Source organism: Lycium barbarum, chromosome 1 (genome assembly GCF_019175385.1).
Source record: "Lycium barbarum isolate Lr01 chromosome 1, ASM1917538v2, whole genome shotgun sequence".
Taxonomy (NCBI): domain Eukaryota; kingdom Viridiplantae; phylum Streptophyta; class Magnoliopsida; order Solanales; family Solanaceae; genus Lycium; species Lycium barbarum.
Genome location: NC_083337.1, coordinates 46,457,453 through 46,466,141, shown reverse-complemented (window position 1 = coordinate 46,466,141; position 8,689 = coordinate 46,457,453). Strand labels below are relative to the sequence as shown.

Below are 8,689 nucleotides of genomic sequence, written 5' to 3'. Positions count from 1 at the left end.
TAGTCTCGTTAGTCAAAGTTGTGGACCCAAAATGATGGATGCTATGTAATGGGTATCTAACATTGTATATATATATATATATATATATATATATATATATATATATATATATATAATGGGTTGTGATGTATTTTATTATTTCTCGTATTCACTGCTCTATAAGTGGTTGCAAACACTTGTTTATGCACAAACCCTAGTTTATTTGGAAAGATGAACTAGGGTGTGAATTGAAATAATATAACAAGGACTCGGGGCGCCAACCCTCGTTTAATGAACTCGCTTAGGAATAAGATGAGTTCTACTTGGCATATTTAATCAACCTTATTTATAACTTTTCTGCATTTGGGAAAATCATGAAAATAAATACTTTCTAACTATTGGAAAATATTAGGAAGTGTATTAGAGATTAAGTGCATGCATAACCGCGACCCATTAGAAATATATCATATTGACACCCATAACATAACATCTAATCATTGCGGGGACACAACTTTGGTTCTCCAAATCCAAACAAATTTCAAACAGTTCAAAATAGCAAATACAAACCAAATCTCCTTTTAAAAATATTCGGAATAGGACTAAAGCCTTTAAAGACTAGTATCGCAAACAATTAGTATCCTTTTCTCTCCATATTCCCTGTGGGTTCGACCCCAACCTTGTTTGGGTTACTATATTTGACAACGTCCGCTTTACGCCATTAATAGGTGTAATTTGAGCGTATCAAATTTTGGCGCCGTTGCCGGGGAATATGGTTTAGAAATTACTAATTGTTGTGTACTCTTCTTTAAAACTTTTTCTATTCCATCACACCTTGTTTGCTGTTGTGGTGAACCAGGTGAACATGGCTGGAAGACATAATAGGAATCAAGGAAACCAAGGTGGTCTCCAAGTGAACCAACCTGCACCAGAAGAGGATGAAGATGAAAACATATTTGCGGATTTCATCAATGAAGCTGACTATGCTTCTGCTGTGGTTCCTCCTAGAACTGAAAATGCTACTTTCAAAATTGATAGTTCTATTTATCAATTTCTGAAACTTGAAGGTTATTTCCGAAATTCTTCAGAGGATTGTCCACTTCGACATTTGAAGAACTTCTTGCAGGTGTGTTCTCAACAATCCCAAGGTGCTTTTTCTTTAGATGCACTTCGATTACGGGTCTTTAAATATTCCTTGGCTGGTCAAGCCAGGGAATGGTATGAAAATCTCTCCAGCAATTCTATTCATACTTGGAACGAGTTAGCCAATACATTTTTTAAAAAATGGTTCCCTCCAAGCAAAAAGGCTGAGCTTCGGGATAAAATCTTTGAGTTCAAACAACTTCCGGGGGAACAATTATATTCAGCATTGGAGCGTTTCAAATATTATCTAGCTCAATCTCCTATTCACGGATTTCCGGATGCTATTCTCATGGAAAAATTCTACAAGGGCTTAGATACAATGAATCAGATTGCTGTCAATACTGCTGCAGGAGGATGCTTCATGGACAAGTCATTTATCGTTATCACCCGTTTGCTTGATAAGCTCACCACCCACAATCAAGTTTGGCACTCGAGTGATAGTGAAGTCCTGTCATATAGTAGTCCCTCTACTGTCGTGGTGGCCACAGAAAATCATGAGCGAGATCATGCTTTTGCTCAATTGAAAAACACCGTGAATTTGTTGTCAAAGAGGCTTTCGGAGAAAAAAGCTAAAAGTGTGAATGTTGTCGAAGAGATGCCACCCTATACTCTAAGAATGTACCAAGTCTCGGAAGAAGCTTATTTAGAGGGGCAGCCACAACGTGAGGATGCTAATTATATTGATCACTCTCAAGGGGGTTACCCAAAGCAATGGAGACCCCAACAACCAAGCAATCAATATGGCCGAAATGAGTATGGTGGTTCGGACAGGAGGGATTACAACAACAACAATTATAGTAATCGGAATTCCAATGCCTATGTTCCACCAAAGGGCCGTACTTCTAACTCTCAAAATTGGCGAGAAGGCCCTTCCAATGAGCAAGGCACCTCTCGGATGGAATCTATGCTTGAAAAGATATTGGACAACCAGCATAAGAGTGACAAGAAGATGGAAAATTTGACCGAAGTGGTAGGCTCTCACACCACTTCGATTCATAAACTTGAGTCACAAATGCGAGATCTCTCTCGTGAGCAACATCCGCCGCAAAGAGGGGGCCTTCCTAGCAACACAGTTCTGAACCCAAGGGGTAGTGGAGGTGTAACATTGCCTCATGCAAAGCTATTTCCACTAGAAGCGGAAAGATCCTAAACGCGGTAAATCCGAAGGTGGTTGAACCTATCAATGTCGAGCCGATCATTGATGAGGTTGTTGAAGAAGAGCTTGAAGAAGAAATAGAGGCACCAATTGCAGTGCCTATTATTGTTGAGAAAGAGAAAGAAGTTCACCCTATTGTTCAAGAGGGTGACGAGGAGCCAAGTGTTGAAAAAGCTACCGGTGAGAGCTTTCAAAAAAACAAGGTCACGGGGGCAATTAAACCCTTGACTCAAACATATAAGTCTCCTCCCCCGTTCCTACAAAGATTGATGAAAAGAACGGAGGATGCCAAGTGCCAACGATTCTACGACTAATTGAAAGGGTTGTCAATGAATATCCCATTCCTAGATGCATTCCAAGAAATGCCAGGATTTGCTAAATACTTGAAAGATTTGTTGACGAAGAAAAGGCCAATCAAGCATGATACGATGGGAGTCACCCACCGTGTGAGCTCTATTATTTCGTCATCAAAGGTTGAAAAGAAGGGAGATCCCGGGGCTTTCACTATCCCTTGCACCATCGGTCATCATGATTTCGCTCGTTCTTTATGTGACAATGGAGCTAATATTAATTTGATGCCACTGGCCATATATAAGCAAGCTGGTTTGGGAGCACCTAGACCAATGAGCATGCGTCTCGAAATGGCCGATAGAACCATCAAAAGACTGGTAGGGGTTGTTGATGATATCCTTGTTAAAGTAGGGAAATTCTTATTACCGGCAGATTTTGTCATCCTTGATTGTGCGGTTGACAAAGAAGTCCCAATTATCTTGAAAAGGTCATTTCTTGCCACCGGGAGAGCCCTAATGGACTCGGAAAGGAATGAGATAAAATTCTGAGTCAATGATAAAGAAGTAACCTTCCAAGCTAGCAAGGGGTTAAAGTTTCCTAGTGCTTATGAGAGCATTTCGGTTATTGATTCGTTCGATGTGATAGACGATGCGGTGGAGCATCAGTTAGAAGAGGAGCACTTTGATGAGACACTTTCGGCTATTTTGGTGAACTTTGAGGCTGATAACATGCAGGGGTATATTGAAATAATTAATTCACTCATTGGCCGGGGTTCATACTCTTATGAACCGAAGAAACTATCTCTCGATCTTGACAACAGAACAAATCCCCCGGCTAAGCCTTCGATTATTGAGCCTCCAAAACTTGAGCTCAAGCTACTTCCTTCTCATTTGAAGTATACTTTTGTTGGCCCAGATAATACATTACTGGTTATTCTCTCATCTTTATTGAGTGAGGAACAAACTCAAAAGGTTCTTGATGTGTTGCGGGCTTATCGAAGATCTATTAGGTGGACTATTGCGGATATTAGGGGAATTCCCTCCAGTATTTGTGAACATATAATCAAGCTTGAGGAGGATAGTTAATCAAGTGTGGAGCATCAAAGGAGGCTAAACCCTCCTATGTAAGAAGTGGTCAAGAAAGAGATAATCAAATGGTTGGATGCGAGTGTTGTATATCCAATTGCAACAGTCCATGGGTTAGTCCGGTGCAATGTGTGCCAAAGAAGGGAGGCATCACTGTTGTCCCTAACTCCAAGAATGAGCTGATTCCTACAAGGACGGTCACCGGATGGACAGTGTGTATGGACTACCGGAATCTGAACACCGCAACTTGTAAAGACCACTTCCCTATGCCTTTTATTGATCAAATGCTTGATCGGCTAGCTGGAAGAGCTTATTATTGCTTTTTGGATGGGTACTCGGGGTACAACCAAATTAACATTTCATTAAAGGACCAGGAGAAGACCACTTTCACTTGTCCTTATGGCACTTTTGCTTTCAGGCGCATGCCTTTCGGCTTATGCAATGCCCCGGCTACTTTCCAATGGTGTATGATGTCTATTTTCTCAAATATGGTGGAAGATTTCTTGGAAGTCTTCATGGATGATTTTTCTATTGTTGGTGATTCCTTTGACGAATGTCTTGCCAATCTCGGCAAGGTATTGAAGCGGTGTGAGGAAACCAACCTTGTACTTAATTGGGAGAAATGTCATTTCATGGTGACAGAACGGATTGTCCTGGGCCATAAAATTTTCGAGAAGGGCATTGAGGTAGTTTGAGCTAAAGTTGATGTCATATCCAAGCTCCCTCCACCAATCTCTGTAACAGGGGTTCGCAGTTTCTCGGGACATGCCAGTTTCTATCGGCGATTCATCAAAGATTTCTCCAAGATAGCCAACCCGATGTGTAAGATTCTTGAAAAAGAAGCTAAGTTTGCATTTGATGAGAAATGCCTTAAGGCATTTAATGAGTTGAAGGAAATGCTTACCTCTACTCCGATTATTGTATCTCCGGATTGGTCAATGCCATTTGAGCTCATGTGTGACGCAATCAGATTTTCTATTGGTGCGGTGCTTGGGCAAAGGCACAATAAAATCATGCACCCAATTTATTATACTAGCAAGACCCTCAATGGAGCTCAAATGAATTATACAGTCACCGCGCAAGAGCTTCTTGCCATTGACTACGCATTTGAGAAGTTCCGGGCCTATCTTCTTGGATCCAAAGTGGTTGTTCATACGGATAATGCGGCCTTGAGATACTTGATGACAAAGAAAGATGCAATGCCAAGGTTGATTCGTTGGGTCTTGTTGTTGCAAGAGTTTGACTTTGAGGTCAAATATAGAAGAGGTTGTGAAAACCAAGTCGCGGATCATCTATCTAGACTTGAGGAAGCGGGGAGACCAAGTGAAAATCTTGAGTTGAATGATGTTTTCCCTGATGAGAGACTCTTGGCTGTATCTTGAAAGTGATATCCTTTGTACGCAGATATCGCCAACTTTTTGGTGACAGGTCTTATCCCCGACGATATCAAAGCTTACCAAAAGAAGAAATTCTTGAGAGGTAGTCGTCAATACTATTGGGATGAGCCCTATTTATTCCGCACTTGTGCCGACAACATCATTCGGCGATGTATGGCAGAATCTGAGGCCATGGAAATCTTGAAAGCTTGCCATGAATCTCCCTGGGGGGTCATCACAGTGGGAACCGCACATCAGCTAAAGTGCTTGAATGTGGCTATTATTGTCCTACCATTTATCATGATGCAAATTTGATGGTGAAATCTTGTGACCAATGTCAATGCCAAGGATCAATTGGGAAGAAGCACGAAATGCCAATGAATTTTGTCATGGAGGTTGAACTATTCGATGTGTGGGGCATCGACTTTATGGGCCCCTTTGTAAGCTCTCGTGGCATGCGATACATCCTTGTTGTGGTTGACTATGTGTCTAAGTGGGTTGAGGCCGTAGCATTTCCCAACAATGATGGCAAGAGTGTCACCAAATTTCTTAAAAGAAACATATTCACAAGGTTTGGCACTCCAAGGGCAATCATTAGCGATGGTGGCACTCACTTTTGCAACAAGAAATTCGCTAATCTCTTAGAGAAATATAGAGTGCAGCACAGGGTGGCAACTCCTTACCACCCCCAAACTAGTGGGCAAGTCGAAGTCTCCAATCGGGAAATAAAGAGCATTTTAGCAAAGACGGTTAATGCAAACCGAACTAATTGGTCATCTAAGCTTGATGACGCTCTTTGGGCTTATAGAACAGCATTCAAGACACCCATTGGTACTTCTCCTTATCGGTTGTTATTCGGTAAAGCTTGTCATTTACCTGTTGAACTCGAACACAAGGCTTTGTGGGCATTAAAAAAATTGAACATGAATTGGGACGAAGCAACCAAGCTGCGGTTGTTTCAAATGAATGAAATGGATGAGTTTCGGTATCATGCCTATGAGAGTGCAAGTTTTACAAAGAAAGGATGAAACACTATCATGATGTCAAACTTCTGAAGCGAGATTTTCAACCGGGTGATTCGGTGTTGCTGTTCAATTCAAGATTGAAGCTCTTTCCGGGCAAGTTGAAATCCAAGTGGTCTGCCCCTTTTACTTTGGTGAGTGTGTCACCCAATGGGTCAATGGAGTTAAAGTCTGACGACGGGACGCGTACTTTCAGAGTCAATGGCGATCAGGTAAAGCACTACCATTGGATGGTTAATGGTGACAAGATTGTCGATGCTCACCGGTTAAAACATGGCACCGGACCTTAGTATCCAAAGTGGTATCACGTCGTGCCACGACGTTAAATTGTGCGTTTCTTGGGAGGCAACCCATGTGCATTTTTTCTTTGCAATATATTTTTATTCCATTCCTCTAATTTTTGTTGTTGTGTTGTTTTACATATTTGTTGATGTGTTGCAGAACCTAAGTGTTGAAACCCAGAAAATTGCCAGGACAGCAGTTACACGACGCATTCGACGGACCGTCGAACCGATCGACGAAACGTCGAATGCACCGTCGAGTGGATCATACGAAAGATTAGTCACTGGAAATTATGGCAAATCGACGACAAGTTTGACGCTCCGTCGAACTGATCGACGATCATATTGACAGGAGTTCTTCTGCTCTTTAGAAAAAACAAAACAAAAAGACACGGAGGGTCCTGATAAAAAGACGGAACGTCGATTGATTCGACGCTCCGTCGATTGAATGGACCCTCCGTCGTTTACACCCAACAATTCAGGGACGTGGGTTTATAACCCACGTCTGTTGCCCTCCCCTTTTTCATATGTAACGCCTCCCTTTGTCTAATTCTCTCTATCTTCTGCTCCCACTTCTCCCCCTTTGCCTTAACTGCTACCCTAACCCTTCCCACTCTCCCCTTTCTTCACCAGCCACCACCGCCATCTCCCCCCCTGCCCTACTACTTTGTCTCTCCTTGTCTGTGAATTTTTCTCGAGTAGTTTTCCATTCTAGAACGTTGAACTCATCTTCCAGGTATTTTCCTTACTGGATTAGTTTCCCTTGCACTTGTTTGTTTTTGCATTCTAGAGCTTATGTGCTTATTTTTGGCTCATTTCCTTGTTTTGTTTGCATCGTGTTATTTTCGCCTGGTATGCTCGTATTTTTTTGCTGCGGGTGGTTTGTTGAATTGTATGTGGTTGTTGGGTGATTGATTTTTCACAAAGTGGAGGGCATTACGATAAATACACCACAGTCAGGAGGTTGTTGTTGTTTTGCCCACCAACTGTTCGATGAAATGCCCAAGAGGGACATTGGGTGTCACAATGGCTTGGAGGGCATTACGACCTTCATGTTGTTTTGCCCGCCAAATGTTTTCCCTGCTCTAACCTAAGCCTACATGGGGTGAAGTCTGAGTAACCCCAAAATACGTGACGATTGGCACATCGGCCAAAGAATGTGTAGGATCTGTAGTCTAGCATGTGAAACACATTCGACGGTCAATTCGATGGCCCGTTGATTCAATCGACGGACCATCCTATTTAACGTTGAATGAGCCCGTGTAATATTTTTGCCAAACACAGCATCGACGGTGGATTCGACAACCCGTCGAATCAATCGACGGGGCATCTTTCCCACCGTCGTTTAGTTCAAAATTCCAGTGGCAAATTTGGTGATAAATGAGATCGACGGGGAGTCTTTCTCATCGTATTTTGCTCGATATTTCTAGTGGCTTATCCGCGATCGAAGATGCGATCGACGACGCGTCGAACAGTTTGACGGGAACTTCGACGCTCCGTCGATTTAACCGATGATGCCTTAGCACATGGACGGACCACTGGCAACCTTATCAATGATCGCATGTCTTGTACTTTAAACTGATTCTTTTATGTTTTTATGGTCATCTTAACTATGAAGTGTATTCTTTTCTCGGGAATGCCTCAAAAGAAGCAAGTAAAGCAGGGTGGTGGTCCCAGACAGGGCCGAGGTCGGGGTCAATCGGCCCTTACTCTTAGGGACGAACCCTCTGACTCGGACAATCAAGCGGTAGCCCCAACGACTCGGTCGCGGGCTCAGACCACCACACCCCAAGCAGAGTCACCCACTGTAGTCTCCTCTCAGTCTACTGAGGGGACGTCATTCTCCACATCCGCTGATTCTAGTGATGCAGCGACAGACCAACCATCCGCTCCTGTGTAAAATTCAGATGAGGAGCACGAGCGGCTGCATCTGCAAAAGATGGAGATAGCGGCAGTCCGCTTCCCGTATGTAGGGTGCCGCAGGTACTATGTCCGAGGGGCTAATACAGATGACGGGGGTCATCCGAGGAGAAATATTCAAGAGGAAGAACAGATCAGTATGAGCGGCTTGGAGAGCTATCCTCGGATCACCGATCTCATCAGGCACTATCATCTTGAGGCATTCACCCAGCCTCCAGGTGATTATTGCCCGATCATGGTTTGGGAATTTTATGCTACATACAGGGTAATACTCGAGTAGTGCCATAAGACCAAGAGAGCCTTGAAAGCCGCCCCTCCATTGGACAATGTATATGTTCGGGGTGTCCATGTTGACGTCTCAGCGCGCACAATGAACCAGTTTTATTTTGGTGATGACTTTGTGGCACCGACCACAGTTGAATATGATGATAAAATGGAA

The 8,689-nt window shown here is 43.0% G+C and overlaps 1 non-coding gene across 1 annotated transcript; it reads right to left on the bottom strand.

Moving 5' to 3' along the window:
- Positions 1-1,286: 1,286 nt before the first annotated feature.
- Positions 1,287-1,392, bottom strand: LOC132619042 (small nucleolar RNA R71). Its single transcript, XR_009574483.1, has one exon. It is a non-coding gene; the product is annotated as a small nucleolar RNA R71 (small nucleolar RNA).
- Between the last annotated feature and the right edge of the window lie 7,297 nt (positions 1,393-8,689).